Genomic DNA, 21,626 nt, shown 5'->3' with positions numbered 1-21,626 from the left:
TGTAAAAAAGCACAGATTCCTGCAGGAGTCCTGCTCGACATAAATGGCCTGTTATAATGATGTAGAGCTGCAGATTTCAGGTTGACAACTAGTTAAAGCTCTACATCCAGCTGAACTCTCCAATCCTGCTCATGGCCTGAGAGGTCATTCCCAACCATGACTCCCCTGCTCTTGCCAGTCTTCTCATTTCTTGGGTCACGGGGAATTTTCCAGTAGGGAGGAGGGAAGCCTAATGATAAATATGACTGCTTCGTGTTCCCATGTGCACAGTTATCTGTGTAAGCACCAAATGACTTTAAAAAGGCCCGAAACCTCTCTTCCAAGTGCAGTGAATTTTTTTTTAAAGGCAGAAGCCTCTGTAACAGACCCCAGAGCCGGATGGGTCACTGTGCACGGAGAGACACACACAGGCAGGGAAGCTGACCAGAACACATGCGTGTAGGACCACCAAGGACGACCCTAATTAGACCACCCAGCCACTTTGTTGGCCCTATTTAGAGGAGCCAGGATCTCAGAGCATAAAACAGTGTCCTCGTGCGGGTTCCTTGGCCTGTGTTTTAGACCATCACGTATCTCCAGCGACTTCCTGCGACTGACCCTCGCAATAAATCACCCTAGCCAGCCTCCCTCCTTCCTGGCAACATCCTGTTCTTCCCTCAAAAATCCTCCCACTCACAATTCCAAGGTTTGATATCAATCTTAAATAAATGCCTCTCTGGACCCTGCTGCATTCCCAAAGCCACCTTGTCTCCTGCCTCTCCAGGACGGCTGCAGTTCAGGAAGCACATGCAGAAGCCCCTCAGGCCTTGTTAATTTTACTTCCACCCTTGTGTCCTCTTTCTTTTCCCCATATTTTCTTACAGAGGAGGGAAGTTTTCTTCAGGAGAATGTACATTGCCACACAACTGTGTGCTGTGACTTCTGAGAGGGAAAAATGATAGTCCAAAAGAGAGGCAGTGCTGCAATTTCCTATATGAAATATGGTGAGAAGAAAAAGCCATGGGAGAGGTTCTGCTCCATTGCCTCCCTTGCTCTGGCTTCCCTCACTTCACAGTTTAGGTGAAGGAAAGCTCTGTCAGTACCTCTACCCCTCAGAGTCCCTTCTTCAGCATCCAACAGACAGGGACCAGCTGTCTCCATCTGACCTTTCCAATTCCCACCCAAAGCCCTGCTTGAATTAGGGTATCCCAATCAGGAAAGCACCAGCCTATCCCAATCAGGAAAGCACCAGCCTTTACTCCCCACAACACCACTGCAGAAAGCACAGGCACCTACAGCAAGTCAGCCAGCCCAGGGTATCCCAGTCCCTTCCTTCAGATAAACAACTTGAACCAAGCAGGATGAATCCAGGCCCTGACATGAGTTATGTCTCTGAAAGCCCATGGAATAACTTGCAGTCAAAAGGAGCCACATTTACCCCTTGATCCAGCAATGTCACTGAAGACTGGTTCAGGTTGGACTTCACTTAATTTTTACTCAGGAACTTTTCCCCCATATATTTCATTATTTCATCACTTCTGTAACCTTTATGTTAATGAATTTACTCCCCCACCCTCAAAACCTCATGCTTGGTGCCTTGCAGGCTACAATCCTTTCAAAGAATGGTATCACACAAGTCAGTGAGATTTTCCTGCTTAAATGTCACATTTACAAGGTGATACTGGTGCTTACCTGCTTGCCTACTTCTCTTTTTTTATCTTACCCTGCTCTACCCTCATCTTTCCTTCCCTTTACAGAGTGCCAAAATGCCCCCTGATCATCTAATCCTGGAGTCCATTTCCACAGGGATCTGTTTCTGGCTGGAGAAGAATTCCTTGAGTCTCCCCAGACCTGCATCTCTTTTTTTTTTTTAAAAAAAATCTAAGTTGTAACTAATTCATTAGCAATTCACTTGACAACCAGCCAGGGAGCATCTCCAAGAGAAGCAGCAGCGAACGAGCAGATTTCCGAGTCGGAAGCAAAAAAAAAAAAAAGCCGGAGAAGCAGCAAAGCAAAGAGGCTTTAGTCAGAAAAACGAAGTGGGGTGAATAAGATGGCATGGCAGGCTCCTAAAATGCCCTCAGAGTTTATAAAGTAATCTTATTCCTCAGCTGCCCTCCCTCTCCTTATCGTGCAGCTCGCTCAGGCGTGTCACTGACATATGTACTTAGCGGCGGTTATCGGCAGTGGCACAAATAAATGGCAGGTATCAAAGAATCAAGGTCGTCAACTCGCCATGAATATTTCAGGGGGAAAAGCTCGAGTGTCCCAGCCTCTCAGATTCCCAGCAGAAGGAATAAAACACAACCCACACACACACACAGAGCAGGCTCGGCCATCACAAGCACGCAGCTCGTTTCAAGGCGATGCCGCATATGTTACGAGACAATCTGTCACGCTTTAAAAATATACAAATATATGTTAGATAGCTCCTCCTGTGTAATGTGCAAACTCTAAGCAGCTGGCAAGAGGGCAGTGGTGATTTAATGCAAGAAAACTGTGCTTTGCTGAAGGGGCTGGGGACTGGGGAGCTCGGGCTGTAACGAGAAGCCTCTTTGACAAAGGCGCAGAGTGGCATCTTTTCACACAATTATATGTGGGTCACATTAACCTCTGCTGGGCAGGATTCCCCTGAGCTGCCTCTGTCTGCGTGTCTCTGTGAAGAAATCAAAGCAGAGATTCCTCTCTCCTTATCTTTCTTCTTTTTTTTTTTTTCCACAGTATTGGGTGATGCAGTGAAAGGCTCGAGAGGAAAAAAGGGGGTTCCCAGCTCGTCACACACTGAACTCCAGAGCAAACTCCACATTCAGTCCCATTAATGAGAGATGTTAATCAATGGAGAGATCAGAGATTTCAAGCTGAGTCAGTGCACCATAATATCACATATATATTGCTATTTATAGCCAAAGAGACTTCGCTAAGTTTCCCTTTCCACACTCATGCCACGGAAACTATCTGAATTTTGCTCTGTGCATGAAGGGACAGATGGGCAGAAGGCAGGCCCACGTTTTTTTCACAGGCTTTGGAGGTACAAATTTTCTCCTGTCAAGTACAACTCAAATTCATAAAGGGAAATTTCATCAAAACCATCATAATTAATTAAATAAAGCAAAAAGTTCTTTACCAAATCATTTGGGTATTCCACTGTTCTGGGTTGGCTTGGTTTTTTTCCCATGTTTGCAGGGAGTTTAATTATTAGACAATTCCATTTCTGGGAGCAGGGTGGCAAACTTGCAATGAGATAAATTTCCCACTTTTAGTGCCTTGAAAGTCTGTTTTTTATAGATTTTTTTTGGTTTTCCAGGCACATCACCACACTCTTCACGGTACCTCTGGACTCAGATGGTTTGATGTGGTCTATAACCAATGAACTTTATGTCCCATGGCAAACTGGATTTAAATGACAAGATCTTCTAAATTTGAGAAAGTCACCGTGGAAACCCTGCTTTCATTTGTATTAAAAGGGGCTCTTTCTCAAGGAACTGATTCTGGAAATGAAGGAAACATTCCTTGCAGTGACAACTGATACTCACACTGTCATTCAACTCCAATCACTGTGCTCATTCACACATTTGCAGTCCCAGTGGGCTGCAGGGGTTTGAACTTGCACAAAACAGTAGTTGGAAAACCTTTGAAAGAGGCTGGAGACTGGGAGATAAGGACACAAATGGGAAGTGTCTGCCAAGACACCTAAAAGCAAAGATTAAACCCAAGGGTTTTAAAGGTATTTGAGCATTTTTCACGTGGTGAGATCAGTTCCAGATCATGGGCTGATATTAAAGTACACTGGGGCATTCCCAGAACCAGTAATTGCTGCTCACCTTTCACCCTCTGCTGCTCATTTCCCCTCCATGCCAAAGTGCTCTTTCCACTCGTTTGTGCCAGGAAAACTCCGTGTGACCAGGAGCTGAACCAGACTGAGGAACTTTCCTGCTTTAAACAAACAAACAAATAAACAAAAAATCAAACATCTGAAACCTCTTTTTTTTCCCCCTTTCCAAGCTGGATGGCTCCTCCCATTCGGTTCCCAACCACAGGAGTAGCTGTGCCAGCAGAGCAGCAGGAACAAGAGGCCAGGAGACAACAAGTGTCTTAAACCAATGTTACCACCAAGCAATTTGTAATATCAAACCACAGGCTAAATCTCAACTAAAAGCTTTTCGGGTTCAGAGTGAACACCTCTATTAAGATGAATTAAGCAATTCACAGTGTTCAGAGCTGCACTTTCAAATGCAGTTTAAATCTTTGTTTTCAACACTCACCCTTTGGTACTGAAAATGGCCTGATAGAAACCAGCTAGGAAACCCATTAATTCCAGGTTTCTGCAGGAGAGGGTTTTGTGTATATTTTGTTTAATACAAAAGCCTATCTCTGCACTTGCAGTCACTGCCACTGTGACTCCATTGCATGCAGAGACACCAGAACTACCTTAAAATTCACTTGTACAGGTCCTGATAACCATCTAGGCTCAACAGCACAGGCTCAGCATGGACTAATTTGTCCTGACAAGATTATTTGCAAATTAGGTGAGGAGGTCAGACAGCTGCCCTATAACCACATAAAAGTGTAGCAAACACTGGCTCCAAGTTCAGACCCTACCTAATTTTTATGTGTTTTTCACAGGGCATTCACTTCATGTGCCCCCTCAGTGCCAGGTTTCACCCACTCTTAGGCCCAGTTTCAGGCAAGGGTGTGTTGAAATCCCTCGTTCAGGCTGGATTGCAGGTGTGTGCCCACCTCAGCCAGCTGAAAGGTGTGAAATAAGAGTCTTCCCTCAGCTGGGAAGACTCCAGTGGTGGTGAGGCAGAAACTGGATCATTGGAATTCAACACATGTAAAACCACCACAGGGGATGGGAGCGGGTTTTGCCTTGAATTAACAGAAAGAGTGGTTTCTGTGCTGGATGTAAGAGCCTTCCCCATCTGGAGGGCTAAACATCAGACGATGCTGCTGTGAGAACAGTTTTGGATCACAATCACAGCATCCTCCTCCATTGAGCTGTGCAAAGGGCCTGTCTCTGTGTTGTCGTGTGGAGGAATGAGCTGCCTGTCAGTGGAATGAGCAGAGTAGGAGGGATTTCCCATGCAAGGGGATCCAAACCCCATGGACTCACATGAACCCGTTCCAGATGTCTCCTCTGTTTGTCCTGACACGTGGCACCAGCATTGCCCAAGCGACAGGAGGAGCTGGAGGAGGCTTCACACTTGTCTTTAATTCTTTTTTTTTTTTTTTCATAGTCTATTTAGAAAACACATTGCTGGAGTTTATCCCCTTCTCTGTGCTTTTGGAATCTGGGAAGAACTGACAGAAGGAAGGATGGGCCACTGCACACCCTGTGAAAAACAAGGCACCAAAACATAATGACCCACGTAAATAAAAAACTAAATCAAAGCTGTGGAAAAAGCTTTCTTTCACCACTCCAGGAACAAGGCTTTCTTATAACCTTGTCAAAAATTTTGGTTTTGAGAGTTTCAAAAGGATGTGGGGAAAAGAAAGGTGGTAGGGTCCCTGAGAACACCTCATGGCCTCCCCCCATCTCATGTGTCTAACCTGAACCCCAAACTCACTGCTCTGTTAAAATGCCTTGGGGAATGGGGCAGTGCCTCAGGCAGGCAGGAGCCATTTATAACAAAATTATTTGTAACCTTTAGAGCAATTCTAAAAGCTTCTTAGGCAAAGGGCTGAATGGGTTTTTGTCTGAGCAAATCTGATGTATAAAGGGGGAGCCCCATCAGCAGGTGACACAACCCAGATGCCACAGTGACTTGACACTGACTTTACAGCACTCTGGAGAGAGGAAGCAACTTCCCCTTGATCAGGCAACACCCAGGACCTCTCCTGCATCACTGAACACTCCAAAACGCCCCATCCCGCCTACTCCCCCCAGACAAAATGAAATGTTGTCCCCTAGGCATCATTCATCAAAGCCAGGCCCCGTAATTAATAGCACCATTTGTTCAGGGGATTTCAACAGGTACTGAAATCCAAAGCATCAAAGCATGGACAGCCTCATCCTGGTCTGGCAGATATAAATATGCCAGGAAGGCTTCACGTGACTCAGGAATCATTGCCCCTCTAAAAAAAAGGGGTTTAAAGGTCTTTCAAAGCACTGAGGTCTCAGTTCCAGCAGGGATGACCCTAAGAAAGCAGTGTTACATGAGGGAACCTCATGTCACCTCATGTAAGGGGTTTTGGTCTTTTTGAGCAAGATTTTGGGCTGGAATTGTCTTCACAGAAGTGGGAACAGCCACAATTACAACAAATGCCAGAACTCTGAACGTGCAACAAACCCGGAGCAGGGAGGTACGACACAGCCTGGTACCTTTTCCTTTGGCAACACCTCCCAGCACAGCAGCAGGAAGCAGGGAGTGGGTGTTGTGAAAAGGTTACTGCCCACCTCAGAAATTCAGCCCAGACTTCACCAAGCCAGCGACACAGGACTGAGCTGGAAACCCTTTCTCCTGCAGCCAGGAGGGCTCAGCCCAGCACAAGATCTCTGCCTCCCGCTCAAAACTCATCAGCTCCCCCCGCAACAGTTTTTTTGGGGCCCGTGGTTTTTCGGTGGAATTCAGAGAACAAACCCTTGGTTCATTACATCATGGCTCCAGTAATGTCTAGGAACGTTTCAGGTTTGATAAAATCTCCCCGGATTACCTTGTGAGAGCCTTGCGGTCGGGTGGCAGGGCTGGGAACGCGGGAATGATGTCAGTGACCACGGAACAGCTCACAGATCAGCTCCTCCCAGGGAAACCTGGGAGAGGCATCACTCCTCCTTCAAGGCAATGGTGCAATTAGCTGAAGTCCAGGAGCTGCTATGCCTAGGGAGGGACAGGAAGAATGGCCTGGAGTTAACACATGCTCAGCCTCACTTTGCAGGAATTCTGGGCCCGAGGTTTGCCCCTCCTTATCCATCCCTCAGTGTCACAGTTTCCTCTGGGCATATTATCCCACCTCCTGCCTGTGTGGTTTGGAATCTCTCTGGGGAAAGAAGGTGAAAGGCCTGTAGGTTTGGATGGTGTGAGACCTTGTTCTCTGTCCTGGTTCTTTAAAAGGAGGGGAACCTCCTTAAAGTGGGGACTCACACCTGGAGCTTGTCAGAGAGGATGGGCAGGGGGCATCCCTTCCAAATCTTCACAAATCTTACCTCTGATGTAAATAAATATAATATGATATAATACAACAACAACAATAACAATAATAATAATAATAGTATAGATAAAAATGGCAAAACACACCAAAACCTGCCAAGCTACTCCGGGAGAACCTGAGGTAACCTTTCCCAAGAAATCATTAGTTTAAAAGGAATCTGTTTCATCCTTGTACATTCTGCCTTCAGGAGACAAACACTTAATTTTGCAATCTATTACTAACTGGCTAAGCCCTGTGCTTTGGTGGAGCACTGTATTGCACTGTATTCTGCCTCTCAGAGACACAGTGGGAACCTCAAATCTTCACCTAAAGCTGTGCAGGCAAAACTTGTGTATTTAACAATGCAAGGATGGGCAGGAGGCAACTTAAAATCCTCACCTCAGGTGACTTCTCCCATGTCACTCCAGTCAAAGACAAACTGAGACACAATAACCAAGAATTCTGATTCCCAGACTGTACTTATAACCACTCAATTCATGCTGCTTCTCATCAGAGCAATGTCACCATGAGACTTTTATTCAGCTGAGAGAGCAGAAGTGACAGCAGCTCTTTGTTGGGACTGGCCCCTGAGCTTCCCTTGTCACACCATAATTAGCTGATTGTTTTAGTCTAATTTGGGTGTTTCATTTGGAAACATGTTTGGATGGTTAATTCAAAGATAAAGCCCCAAAAGCAGAGAATGCAACAGTGTTATAAGCCCTAAGAATAAAAGGCTTCTCTTAACTAGGTGGCTCATCTCTTTTACTTGCTTTCTGCTCCAGGCTTAACCAAAGTCTTTATTTTTCAGTCTTGAAACTCAGAGCAGCTGGAGCCTTTGTTCTAAGCACAAGAGCCAAGGACAGCACCTGGCTCAAAGAGCTGACTGCCCAAACCAGGCAACAGGTAAGAAACAAAATCAATACTAACACCACCTCTTCCTCCTTATAAACCAAGAGATGAACCATGAGGAGATGACATGACCTGCCTGGGATCATTTCAGCTGGAACAGAAGTCACAGGCTGGGTAATGGCTCGACCAGAAGACCACCCTTCCTCCTGACCCGGAGCTGGAGGTCTGGACACGAGTAGCCTGGCAAAGGAAGGATTACATGGTTCATATAGCTGATAGATACCCCAGGGCTTTGCCCAAACCACCTCCCCTCCATGCCCTGGCACAGGACCTTTGCCAAAGCAGCTGAACACAAACGCCCCAGCCCGGTGTTGTTCCCAGCAGCCCATCTGCAGGCTCTGGCACTGAATTCCTGGTCGGTGCCTCCCTTTAGAACTGGAATCCAATTTACAAAGCCTTTAATTTTAAACTTTCTCATCACCGACTTAATAAAAGTAAATGACAGGTAATGGTCCCAGAAGCCAGGAACCATTAGGTCTTTCTCAACACTAATAAGGGCTGATCAGACGCTTGCGCGCTCCTTTTCCAGCTCACGGAAACCCAGGTCCCCAAGGACTCTGCAGCCGGGGGGAGAAACAGGAAACCAACCCTCTCGCAGGCAAGGCAAAAAGGGAGAGAAAAGGGAGAGGGGGAAAAAAAATGAGAGATAAACCCATGTCAATGTGGACACTTAAAACCGGGAACGGGCAGCGGGACGGCTGCGGATAACGCCCGCGCTCCGCTCCGGGTTCATCTGGGGCCCACGTGCTCGCTCCATTTCCCCAGCAGGGCACTGGGGGCTCTCCGAGGCGCTACAGGCACCGTGGCTGCACAGAGCCATGCAGCAAACCGGCTCTGATTTCTGCCCAAAGGCATCAGTGTCACACCGGTTGGGATGTCAGCTCGGCAGAACGTCAAGGCAGCAGTCACGGTGTGCTGTCACAAAGAGAAATAGATATCATTTCAAACACACAGCTCTGCACAGAGGAGGGAGAGGCAGGAGAGAATCCCATAATGCACTTTTTTTTTGGGGGGGGGGGGAGAGAGGGACAAGGAGGCTTAACTCTGCTTTGGCCATTCGAGAGGAGGCAGCAGTAGGGGACAGTCTTATCTTCACAGCCAATGTGTCACCAGGCTGGGAGGGCAGGTGGGTACTCCAGAATGGACCTCATCTCTTCTAGACACTTTTGGTTAGAAAAAAAAAGCATCTGGAATCAGCCTCCTAAGACTATTTCCTGATTTAAGGAGTTCCTTGGCCAGCACAAAGCTTTAGTCTTCACTTCTAGCACAAAGGAGAACGGTGGTAACCAACAGGGCTTCGGTGGTTTTTTGTCCTCCTCAAGTTACATCTCCACACTTCAGCGATAAAGGAGACTTCAAACCCAATCACATTCCTACCCCAACTGTCTGAGTGAAAACCAGGCCTTACAGTCTTCACATCCCAGGTCTAAGGTGATCCTGGCTCCATATATTGCAGGACAGCCTTTCCCAGAGAAGGGTGGCTGTTACACTCAGATCTTCCCCCACTACAGAAGCCACCAAGGTGACTCAGGCATTACCTACAGACACTCCACCTCATCTACCTCATACCCAGGTGACAGAAAGCAACTGTGGCACTGCCAAGAGTGGAAAACACAAGGATCAGACTCTCCTTTTCCACTAGAAAAGAAGGACCATGCTGGGGCAGCTCCTTGCTCCTTCCTTTTCTTTTTGTCAGTATTGTCTGGCTTCTGCTGTTGTTTCACTGCTGTTCAGGGTGGCACCACACCTGCTGTGACTTCTCTTTCCCAGACTATACTTCTTCCACACTGATTTTCTGTCTTTCCATTTGCCATCCAGTGTACCCAGACAGAGGGAAAAAGAGGGGGAAAAGAGAGAGTTGGAGGGGAAGAGAGAGAGTCCTCCCCTCAGTTCTACTGGTTTGAACAGATACAATTTCATGAGTCCTGCCCACAACAAACAGTGGAAGTACCACAATATTCCCAGTTATCTTCACCTCGGTTTAGGTGACCACATATCTGTATTTTCAAAGAAACACTTTTCAAGTAACACCTCTAAGTGTCACAAAAATGCCATCCAAGAGCACATGTATGTTACCAAAAAGAAAGGGGATGGAGTTAATTTTTGAGAGAAACCTGATATTTCCAAGAGCTTGTTCCCTGTAGATCATTCACTCTCTGCCCAGGTGCACAGAGGGAACAGCACCAAGGAGTTTCAGGCTTCATCTTTGAGGGCATCTTCGTGGAAGGCTGGGAGACAACACAGCAAGTTTATCTTGTTACTCCACCACTGGTGTCTGTGCAGCATTTCTGATACTCAGAGTCTGTATCACAGAAAGCCCTGGAGCCTGTTGCAATATAATTAATGTGATAGGAAATCTTGTACTGGAGCACAGCCAGGATTTTCATCACACTCAAGCCTCACTCAGTAACCACTGGACTTTCCATTCCTCCCTCAGCCACCCACCTTATTTGTCTTTGCTTCCCAATTCCTCTGAAGCACCTTTTAAACCCTATTGACATGATTGTTAGCTATGGTAGCATGCAGGAGCTAGGAAGGACTCTGTCTGGAGCAAATTCCTTGCCTGCTGGCTCATCTCTAGCCTAAATCAAGGCTCTCTTATCCCTGCATGTGACACCAGCTCATATAGCCTTGAAACCTTGCACTTCCCTATTCCCTTCAGACGTTTTTGTACTTAAAGTGGTTCCTCCTTCTTCACTCCTTTTCCTCCCAAGTCTGGCTTTCCAAACAAAATTCTTCCAGCTTTTCTGAACGGTGAGAAATCTCCCCAGACCCTTCATTCTCCTGGTTATGCTCTGCCCTGCACTCTGAATGTCTCTCTGATAATAAGGTGCATACACTGTATGTCACAGCTGCAGAAAGAAGTGGGATTTATACATGTGGCCTCTCCCAAGTGCAACACACAGGCCTGGATCCTCTCCCAACATCTGCTCCTAGTCTGCACAAAGGGAATGAAAGATGCTGCAAGGTTTGCAGCTTGTGTAAGAAAGATCCCATGAAGAATTGCAATAGCACAGTCCTAACCCTTGGGAAATGGGTATGGACAGCCTCTTGGAACGAGGTGTAGCCTCTACAGGGATGTTTCTTCTTGTAACACAAGCTTTTTCACCCCACTCTTTACTGGTAAAGAGCAAATAGCATTTGTGTTGCTTCTTACTACATCACAGTGTTGGACAGATGAAAATACCTGTAGCATATAACAGATTTGTAAAGAAGTTCATGCCACATCCATACAATAAACTGAGAGCTGAGTGAAGAAGAGAAGCTGGTGTCTTGGTGTTTGGGGTTACACATTTCCTGAATGAACATCTGAATACTTTCTTACTCTTTTAAAAAATAAGAACTACTATTTTTGCACTATTTATACTTTCTGGTCACCCATGGGTTACACTGAGCCATCACCCCAAGCCAAGGGTGTTGGTTCACTTCATCCAAAATCCTGTCCATAGGAAAATGTCAACAAGGCCTTGTTGGTAGTTTTGGTTTCACCCAGCTCTGAAGGGACCCCTAGCTTTGTCCTCATGGGATTTCAATGCTTCAGACACTCTCTCCAGGTTGTTGGAGCAGTATCTGTGGTTGGACCTGCATGAACAGTCCAAGCAAAAACCTCACAAACAGTAAATTTGAGATGTCTGAGGTGCACTGGAATTCCTGGGTGGGAAGACAGCAATCCTCACCTCCAACACGACCGTGCAGGAGCAAACCCAAGGTCAGCAGGACTTTGTTCATAAATATTACTGATCTTTAAAGCAACCATTTCTCAGCCAACCTTCAGGTTGGGCATTCCACCTGTCGTGGAAAACACTGATCAAAAAAGGTGTTTCTCTCTTGAGTGGAGAAGAGCTGTTGTCTTATTCTGCCACCACCTCTTTTTTAGACTCAGGGCAAATTATTCCATTTCCAGGCCTCAGCTCCCCACCTGCAAAAGGGACACAGCAGGTACCAACCTCCTTCTCCCCCTCTGCCCATCCACTGTGTTGTTAATTCAAGCATCTCACAGGCTGAACCAGCTCAGACCCAGTGCAACGACTTCAGCTGGGGCCTTAGAGGAGGGCCAAATTATAAATAGTGAAGAGAGGAGCTGTTTGTCCCAACAAATTGAAAACAAAAGATGAGATTTGGATGTGATTTGGATGAATACATTATAACTCTCACCCTCCATGCCATGACTTCGGGGGAGCTGTGCAGCACATGCACAGCACAGCTGGCTTTGGGGATGGGAAGCTTGGCCCTGAGAGGAGCAGCTTTGCAGGGAATCTTAGCAGCAGGATCTCACTGGTTGTTACAAGCTGTGATCTCCTCTCAGGCTATTATTTTATTAAGGAATAGCACATCTCTTAGCAATCCCCCTTCCTGTTCTCCTCCCGTGACTTTCCTTCTTGAGCTCCCAGGGCTGTTTAATGAGGCAAAGCTTTCAAAGGAGCAGAAGCAAGGCCAGATGGTCCAGCCAAAGGGGGTTGGAAGAGGAGAAAATTTGGGATGCATATGTGTCCCCCTGAAACAGGTTTAACTGTGGATGTTGAGGTGCACGGTCTGAGGCAAGGCCAGGGGTCTGGGCTGCTCTGACACAGACCTGGCCCATCACAGCCACCACAGACACTTATCCCTTCCACTGGTCTTTCCAAGCCACACAACACTGTCATTGTTCAGATGGCAACTTCACAGCGAAGGCGACCGTCACATCCCTCAGCTGGAATTGGCTGCAGTTCAGGTTTCAAAGCCCAGAGCAAGGTTTTTTTTTTTTTTTCCCACTGCAGCTTTTCTTCTGGGAGCAGGCTGACAAGCTGAATGGCTCACCCTCCCTAATAAAATCACCAGTCACCCAGGAGCTTCTCCAGAGCAGCCAAAGGTACTGCAAGGGCAGGCAGAGCAGATGCCCTGCAAATACCAGAAATCATGTGGTGTTTACCAGGACTCTCAGCCCTGTTCCTGCCACTCGGCTGGACCAGCTCCAGGCGCTCAGGGTTCACACTGGACTGACTCCAGATTAAATGACAGTGTAATAATTTATGTGTGTCTCCATGCTTTGGTTTTGAACCCTACAATTAAAAGGATACAGGGACACAGTAATTTCCCTGTGAATCAGAGCAGTGGGCCCGTTACATCACACTGCTGAGGGGAAGGTTGACAACACACTCCTCTCCACTCTGGTATTCGGGAAGTTGTTGCTTTAAGAAGGATGACAGAGAAAACCTGAACAGTCAGGAGGAAAGAAGAAGCAAACAGGGAGCTCCTTCTGCAATCCTACTACTAAAATATTTGCACGGGTCGGGCTCTGAGTGTAACAGCACTGGTGGGATGAGGGAAAGAATGGATGTTCCATTTGAAACACGATTTCTTACTTTCATGAATTACTCATGTTTTGCTTTGGAAAAGAACCCCCAAAATCTCAATATTCCCTCCACGATTTCATTCTGGACCCACTGAAATACACTGGACATGTGTTATACACAGCGTGACTAGAAAAAGAAGCAACAAATCATTGGAAAGGAAAAAGAACACCTAAATAAAACCTATGGCTTTAACCCAGTCAGGCCCTTCTCTCTAGTACTCCTCTGAAAACAAAAAAAAAAGAAAATAATTAAATCATTGCGATTTCCTCAACCATTTCCAACAGGAAATGGCATTTTTCAATAGCAACCAGACTATCAAAGTGTTTCTGACCAATTCCACATACAACAGTTCCTAGAGAGTATCTATGTGAGCAGTGATAATTACGACAAGATTTTTTTAAACCAAATTTGTTGCCGTGAGGGAATTCAGTGCTTGGACATGGATGATAAAGCCATGTGATTCCTACCACTCTGTTTTCACCTTCAGCTTTCAAGATGTTGGCTAAGGACAATTCTTATTTTATTGTCAGCCAAGGACTGAGCTTATTACAGAGGAAACATATATATCAACAGCATCTGTGGTGAAATTGTATTTTTTTCTGTCTAGTTTAGCTGTTTTCTCTTAGAAAGTCATTACAGGAAAGTAAATGTATCTTTAGTTCATCAGCAAGAAGATGACAAAACATTAAGGATATTTATCTTGTCTAGATGCCATTTAAACCTCTACAAATGTGACCAGAAATTATTCTTACCAGCTCAGGGGAATCCTTTTTTGGGAAGGTTTTCAGCACTAACAGCTTCTGCCTACATGAAAAATGCTGTGCAGGAGTTCTTTCTCAAGGCACCACGATAATCCAGCTGCCAATGCCAACCCCTCTGAGGAATCTGAGAAGGGAAGGAACAAACATGTAAGTGTTTGTGGTGGATGGTGAGCCCTGGGACAGTCGGGAAAGCAGTGCTGTGCTTCTCCCACAGCTATTCCCCACCAGTGACAAGCTATTCCTGGCCTCCAGCAGCAGTGAATTGCTTCCTCCCTCCTGGCCCTGCAGTGGCTCAGCTCTTGGCCAGAACACAGAGGTGTGAGGCCACTTTCTGTCTCTCCTCACCCTTTTCCCACCCAGAAGCTCCCTGGGAGCATTCCCACCTGCCCCAGACACAAGGCTGGGATAATCCTTGTAGGAGTACACTCCTCATTCCAACTCCCTGCAGTGGCTGCTTTGCTGGACTCAGGCTGGTTGGAGCACAGGGAGATATTCCCCCCTATAATTCCCACCTCCTCCAATACATCAATTTTTACATTTCCCCAGTCCTTTCAACCCTCTTCAAACATTCAGGTTTTGGTCCTGTTTATGGGTTGGCTGAGGCCCTGCCAGGTGTTCACCTGGCTCAGCTCAGCTGGCCTGCTCCACGAATTCCCTTGGCACAGCATCCAGTGGAATGACACGCTCCTCTGCCGCCTGGAAATGGCTTTCATACCTGACCGGGGGTTAGAAAGGTCCTTATCTCCACACTTCAAAGAGCCTCCTCCCACTTGACAGCTCGGTGTCTCCCCCCTGGACGACGTGAAAATCTTATTCTCAACAGTTTTTAAGCCTTTTGATCTTCATAAAAGCCGGGTCACAGAACATCCTATCCTGGCTGTCCTGAGGAATGCCATAAACCCGGAGCCATTGCCACATCGGGCCCCAGGATCTCTAATCTCACAGGATTTATGAGCTCACATTTTCTTTGAAGGGCCACAGCCCACTTTAAAATCACAGCTATCATTACACATGCCTGCGATTTACATCAATAAAGGAGGAATAAAACCCATAATCTACTAATTTTTCTCCCACCAGTCCAAGTTTTTAGTCATTTGCATTTATGCAGATGAGGGAATTTCCAGCCAGCTCCACTCTCTGGGCAGTGCTGCACATGCCAGTACCACAAACATTATATTGCAAACATTGTGGGGGAGGAATTTAATCTGAATACAGATAGTGCCTAATCCAGTGTCTTTAAAATAAATGCCTGGATCCATTTCTTTGAGTAACATTTTGTAAGGCTGTTAAAATGCAGGGCATGAGCTTATGGATGATGTAAGAAACTGATATTAAGAAAATTCTTACATTTAAGATACGCAGAAGATCAAAAGCAGAACGAGAAGGATTTATTTCTACACACTATTACTGCATCTTCTTTTATCTGTCTCTGTGTCAGTATTTCTGAAGGTGCTTGTCATCACCTTGTTATCTCAGGATCTGATCTCCATCCAGAGCACTGAACCCACTGAGGGCCCTCCCAGCTTCCCCAGTGACATTCAGAGCCAACATCAGCCCTGGACTGATCCCAGCCTTGCCAGGTCTGGCCTCAGCACCAGGCACATTATCAGAGCTATCTCCAAACTTATCTGTCTGCCTTTCCTGAAGTCAGCCAAGACACAGACAAAAAGGTAACATCTCCTAAAGTCAAGACATTCCTGAGCTGAAGAATTCACGTGGCACATCGAAGGAATGTGCCACAGATATAAAATCAGGGTTGCAAGATCTCTAACAAGCAACGGGTCTGTCACCAAGGCAGTATTTCTACTAGTCCTAGAAGAACTAAAAAATATGCTTTTTCTTTCCCAGCTAGCATTGTATTCCAGCATAGACAGAATAAAGTCAAAAACTGTTTATGTAGCTCTATTTTGAGATGTGGGAAAGCAAGCAAATATCCCTCCTTTTCTGGCTCTGCCACCCAGGCAAGATGTGAAATACTTGTCTGTGAGAAGAGGAAGATGAAGCTATGCCTCCCTGATTCCCCAAAGGAACAGGGAATTATGAAAACTCGTGGCATTTTTACTATTTAAGTCAAGCACGACGCAGATCTTCCTTTTACAAACTCTGTCAGGGAGCGAGTTCCCTCCTTCCCACTTGATCAATACTTGCATAGAGACAGAAGGGTTGACTGAATCTGTGATGATGCTTCCCCTTCCCTCATCCACAAAGTGACAACGAGCCAGCACATCCCAAGTCACGGGGCAAAAGATCTATTGGAATCACTTTGCTTCACAAAATACGGGAGAAATATTTCCAGTATCATTAAATTTCTCATTTGTCCAGCGCATTTGTCCGGATCATAAAATCACATCAGGGAAAACAACAGCAAATCAACACAAAAATCAAACAGGAAGGGAATAAGGAAAGACTGACAAAATTAACACTACCTAAGAATTAAGACTACCCAAGATGCCAAGTCTGACAGGTTCCTTTTCTTTCCCTTTGGAGGGTGGGTTAAGGCAAGGAAGGAAATTTTATACACGGCGCAAAGACAGATGGGGAAGGGAAATAAAAAAAAAACAAAACAAAGGGAAGAGAAAAAAAAAATATCACAGGGCCTAGGGGATGACGACAGAAAAGAAACATAAAAAGGGTATTCCCTCCCCAGTTGTCAGAGACACGAAGGCACCTGGTACAACCTTCATCGATGAAGGCTCAGATCCGTGTCATCAGGAGACAGCTCCCCGGGTTGGAGCCCTGATTTACGGCTTTCAGATTGCCAGCTGTGACATAATTCACTGGGCAGCAAGACTGAGGTCAATACACGTTTAAGTAGAAAGGTTTTTCGTAAGCCTGTGGGGTCAATCAGGAAAAGCTGCCCTTATTGGAGGGGAGACGGGGAGAACGGATGGGCTGCCAGGGGGAGGAGAAGGGACAAAGTCAATTCCCGTTAAGTAACTAAGACCATTTTATCGCTAAACAGCAGTTTAGAAACAAAGCACATCCTGGAGTGTGGGAGCCAAAGGATTTATCACTGTACCAAGTTCTCCTGGCTCTTCTTCCCCATTACCCTCCAAGCAACTTCCTCCCAAATTCACTGAGAGAATTGGGATTGTTCAGCCTGGAGAAGAGAAGGCTCTGGGGAGACCTTGGAGCCCCTTCCAGAGCCTAAAAGGGCTCCAGGAGAGCTGGACAAGGGCCTGGACTGATAGGACAAGGGGGAATGGCCAAAGGGGGAGGGCAGGGTTAGGTGGGACATTGGGAAGGAATTGTTGGCTGTGAGGGTGGGGAGGCCCTGGCCCAGGTTGCCCAGAGAAGCTGTGGCTGCCCCTGGATCCCTGGAAGTGTCCAAGGCCAGGTTGGACGGGGCTTGGAGCAACCTGGGCTGGTGGGAGGTGTCCCTGCCCATGGCAGGGGGTGGCACTGGATGAACTTTAAGGTCCCTTCCAACCCAACCCATTCTGTGATTCTGTGATTCAAATCCTTCTTTCAGAGACAGAAGATACACAATTTGAAAAGACTCTTAAACCACCTGGAGAGAGTTCAGTCCAAGCAATCTAAAGACTCTGTGTTCAAGGAAAGCAAGAGACTGGCCCTGCCCGTGCCCCATCATGGCTTCAGCATCTGGTCTAACTCAAAAGGTAAGACCTTCCAGAAACTGAAGTTCCCAGTTTGATTTGCACCTACCTTGTGGATGCTGTGGTGTCATTTACTGTAGGACAAAACACACACTTACTAACCATCTGTATATTCATATTAAGACTCCTTGGGGAATGTTCTAGGGGAAAAAAAAATGGCATTTAACTCAACTGACACAGACAAGCTGGTGTCCAGTCCCTGAAGGCCCTTAACACCCCCCAGTGCAGACAGGATTAATGAAATACTCCCCAGCAAAGTCTAAAACCTGCAGCGCACGTTTCTGACCTGAGCAGGTCCATATGTAAGAGAAGACAACTGGTCTCTGTGATCAGTCCCTAACTCCTCAGAAAACTGGCTCTAGCAGCTCGACTTCAAGATGCCAAAATGAGATCTCAATTATTAAAGCCAGACTTAGAGGAGAGTGAACTGGAGCCTCTCCTCTTCTGCCTGCACCACCCCAGAGCAGCTGAACCCTTTACTTAACCTGAAAAACTTCCACAGAAATGGGGCATGGAATACAGAGGGATACAGAAGATGTCTTGTTTTAAGCAAGGAGGGTGGGAGTGGCTGCCAAGGGTGAGTAGGTAGTTTGGACAGCTTCTCCTCCTTGTCTGGAAAAAACAAGGGTGAGGAGAGTGAGGAGACCAAGATAATCCAGCTCCAGCAGTTCATGGCATGACTACAAGAAAACACTTACTGAGAAAGGAGGTATGGAAATCCATCTTCTTGTAGGCTGCCTACAGAAAGGCCTGGCAGCTAGAACCAGGCTCTTGGTAAGGTCTAGCTGGCCTGACAGTAAAGCTGCTCTCCAGCCAAGCAGGCCTGGAAAGCTGAGTTACTCACCAGGATTGGACCAGGGCTGTTCCAGGGAGCGTGGATGGGGCCATTCAGCCCAGCTTGGTTTGGCACAAGAAGGTGGCTGCACAAACAGAGGTCAGAGTGAGATCCAAAACCGAGCCCGTTGCTGCCGCCAGGGAAGATGACACGACTCCAAAGAGGAAGGCCACCACAGGCAGGGCTAACAGATTTAACTTGGCTTTCTAGGCCCAGGGCATCACTGCTGGCCGTGCTGGTGCACCCAAAGAAGGCACTAAAGGGGAAGTCCAGGTTTTACCCACGAGCACAAAAGTGCATTATGACTTTCCAGTCCTAACACAAGCCCCCCCACTCACCACACAAGCTGGTTACTGCTCATCCTGTTTCAAATTTACCTTCCCTCCAGCAAACCTCCCCAGTGTTGCATTAACTTCTTTTCTTTCTTGGGCTGCTTGAATCTATCTCTTTACAGCACAGAACTGACCTTTTTTTCCATACTTTGAGGGTTGTCTGCTGTGTGCAGGACTTTGGAGCCTCCTCCAGAACCTCCCCTTGCTGCCTACAGTCCTGGAGGCCTCTACAGATGTTTCCTGAGGCGCTTCCATTTCTGCTCCAGATAGCTGGGTCATTTCTGTAACAGATCAGTGCAGAAGCAACACTTTTATAAAACCATTCAGCACATTAAAGAAAAATATCATCCATTTCAGACCTAAGTTCTCTTGAGAAACAGGAATGGGTTGTTGGCTCAGCCTCTGCTTTGAATAACTGAAATGTAAAGTAGCATATGGGGGTTACAAACACTTCAGCGTGGGACTCTGGAATCCAGCTCTTGTAAATCCAGGATTGGAGATCAGATGCAGCTACCAGCTCTGGGCTGGGCACTGCCTTCACAGAGCATTTAGGCCAGACTTGAGCAGCTCAGCTGCAAGGTGCACACAGGCTTCAAGTGTTTTCCTCATTATTATTGCAGAGGCCGTAAGTGGCAAAGGCAGCTCATGTTTTCTCCTGGTTTCTAACTTGCGGGAAAGCTCGTTATCGGCGGGGCATCCTTGAAACAGCAACCAAGAGCATTAACTTTTAATATTTAATGTATTCCTCGGGCTCTGGGAGAGCAATGTGAGAAATATCCCGTAAAAATCTATTAGTGTTAATAAAATACCACCCAACAGGTTGTCCATTATCAGCAATTAAAGTTTTCAAAGCAGATCAGATAACTCCCCGGAATGATTTGTGTGGCCTTTACATCCGCTCTTCCCCCTCTTCCATTTTTTTTTTTCCTTTATTAAACTTTCTCAACTCTTTTTTCCCCCCCCTCCCTCCCACAGCCCAGTCTGAGCCCTAACCAGTGAATTATAGCACTAATGAGGTGTTTATACTCTCTGCCCATCAATCACAGATGTGTGTGAGTGAAAGCGCCAGCCGATAGTCGGGAAGTGCTGCAGCCTTTGCTGCAGCCAAAGGAATATTAGACTGTAGTTAGATAAATCCCCTGCTCTTTCCCTTTGTTGCTCTTAGCCCCAGGGCAGGAGCAAACACGCTCCATCTGATTTTCTACCTGGCATCAAAATGGGGACATCCTTGTAGCTCATGTGTGTAACCTCTGTCCTCTCATTTGTCTCACTTCACCCCTTAACCACAGCAATGCGTCCCTGGAATGTGATATCCCTAACAACCAAAGGAGCAGCTAATACAGGGTGCCATCAAACAAGGCAAGAGCTGCCCCCAGTCCTCCTGTTTCAATGCTTTTCTCAGCTTTTCCTTGTCTGTGAGCTCCCAGAACACAGACCACACGGATGGAGGCAGCCTGAAGGACCAGCCCCATGAGATCATAATTAGAAATTAGTTAATTTATACTTGTTTCATGGCCTAAAACGAAACAAAACCAAGACTTGGATTTTTAGCAGTGAGGTTTTGGCTTTCTCCCTGCTAATGAATTCATCTTAAAAGAAAATCGAAATGAACTCCAAATGAATAAACACCCATGTTTATGGAGCCTCAAAGAGCTTTACACCTACACAAACCCAGTCATTAAATGAGGTCTCTGTGGTCTCCATTTAGCATAAACTGGGAGAGAGTGGGGTAAATTCAGGTGTGATGCTCACAAAGAACTCCTCGGGGCACGTTTCCTGCAGCCTCACAGTTCCTGGGAAAAAGACAAGAGCTCCTGGCTGGTGACCCCAGCAGCACTGACAGCAGTGGGAAATCTCCTGGGAGATCTTTAAGAAAGGGAGTTAGAAGCAAAGACAAGGAGCTGAGGGGACTCAGCCACGGCTGGAGAGCCTAAAATCCTCTTCCAAAGCAGCTGTTTCTCTTCTGCTTTGAGAGCAGGATTGCTGCCAACTGGAGCACCCCAGATGTGTCCAAGGCCAACTGTGCACCACTGGCAGGCTCCTGCCCGAGGGGCTCTGGTTTTACCCTTACCTCAGCACATAGTGGGGTGGAGCAGGCAGCTTTTCCTCATCCTGTTGAACCATTAGTGTGTGGGGCTTCTGTATTATTCTTAAAGAAAATTATGTTTTTACTTGAATGTGGTTGATCTCTGCGGTGCTTTTTGGAGCAGCATCCCCACTCCCCTTGGTTGTTTCAAAAATTGTGACCACCCCTCCCATCTTCCCTCCATTCCCACCTTATTTATGTCCTCTGCTCCTCACAGGATCCTGTTCTAACTGTTTCTCATCTCTGGTTCATGCTCTGTTCCTGTGAATAAAGCTCTCCCTGTGTTCTGCTCCCTCCCCACATGCCCAGATGCCCACCAAAGGCAGCTCTCTCCCTTTAGGCTGATCACCCACTGCCACATTGCCCTTGGTAAAATTTCACTTCCTTTGGGACAGGAGATTCCTTGTCTTTCCCCAGGTTCATGCCTAGGGCAGAGATTTTTAACTCTTATATATCTGTACCCCCCTACCAGATTAGTGAGGAAGCTACAGGTCCTTGAGCAGCCCATTCCCACCAGCTGACAAAATTTACATTCTCCTCAAACACTGCTCATGAACCCCTTCACACTTACCCGTGGATCCCCTCAGCCTGATGGTAGAAGAACCTGAGGACATTTTCCAGTGGAAATAAAAGCCTTTTGTCAGCC

General features: G+C 46.6%; 1 protein-coding gene across 5 annotated transcripts in view; it reads right to left on the bottom strand.

The window, feature by feature from the left end:
- Positions 1-21,626, bottom strand: part of TBX3 (T-box transcription factor 3) — a 433,177-nt gene that overhangs the window by 173,600 nt on the left and 237,951 nt on the right. Inside the window, exons 7-13 of one of the 5 annotated variants that reach the window (XM_064674670.1) lie at positions 19,029-19,175; positions 18,572-18,647; positions 14,102-14,234; positions 8,093-8,931; positions 6,634-6,797; positions 5,093-5,312; positions 3,801-3,909 (exon numbers count right to left, since the gene is read on the bottom strand). The gene's annotated coding sequence lies outside the window, so the exon portion shown is untranslated. Of the gene's footprint in view, positions 1-3,800; positions 3,910-5,092; positions 5,313-6,633; positions 6,798-8,034; positions 8,051-8,088; positions 8,932-9,059; positions 9,934-14,101; positions 14,235-18,571; positions 18,648-19,028; positions 19,176-21,626 lie in introns of those variants that run through there. The other 4 variants (XM_064674671.1, XM_064674669.1, XM_064674674.1 and 1 more) reach the window with 4 other exon arrangements.

This window comes from Pseudopipra pipra, chromosome 18 (genome assembly GCF_036250125.1).
Source record: "Pseudopipra pipra isolate bDixPip1 chromosome 18, bDixPip1.hap1, whole genome shotgun sequence".
NCBI lineage: Eukaryota > Metazoa > Chordata > Aves > Passeriformes > Pipridae > Pseudopipra > Pseudopipra pipra.
Note: the sequence above shows the minus strand (reverse complement) of the source record. Positions and strands in the feature narration are given on the sequence as shown.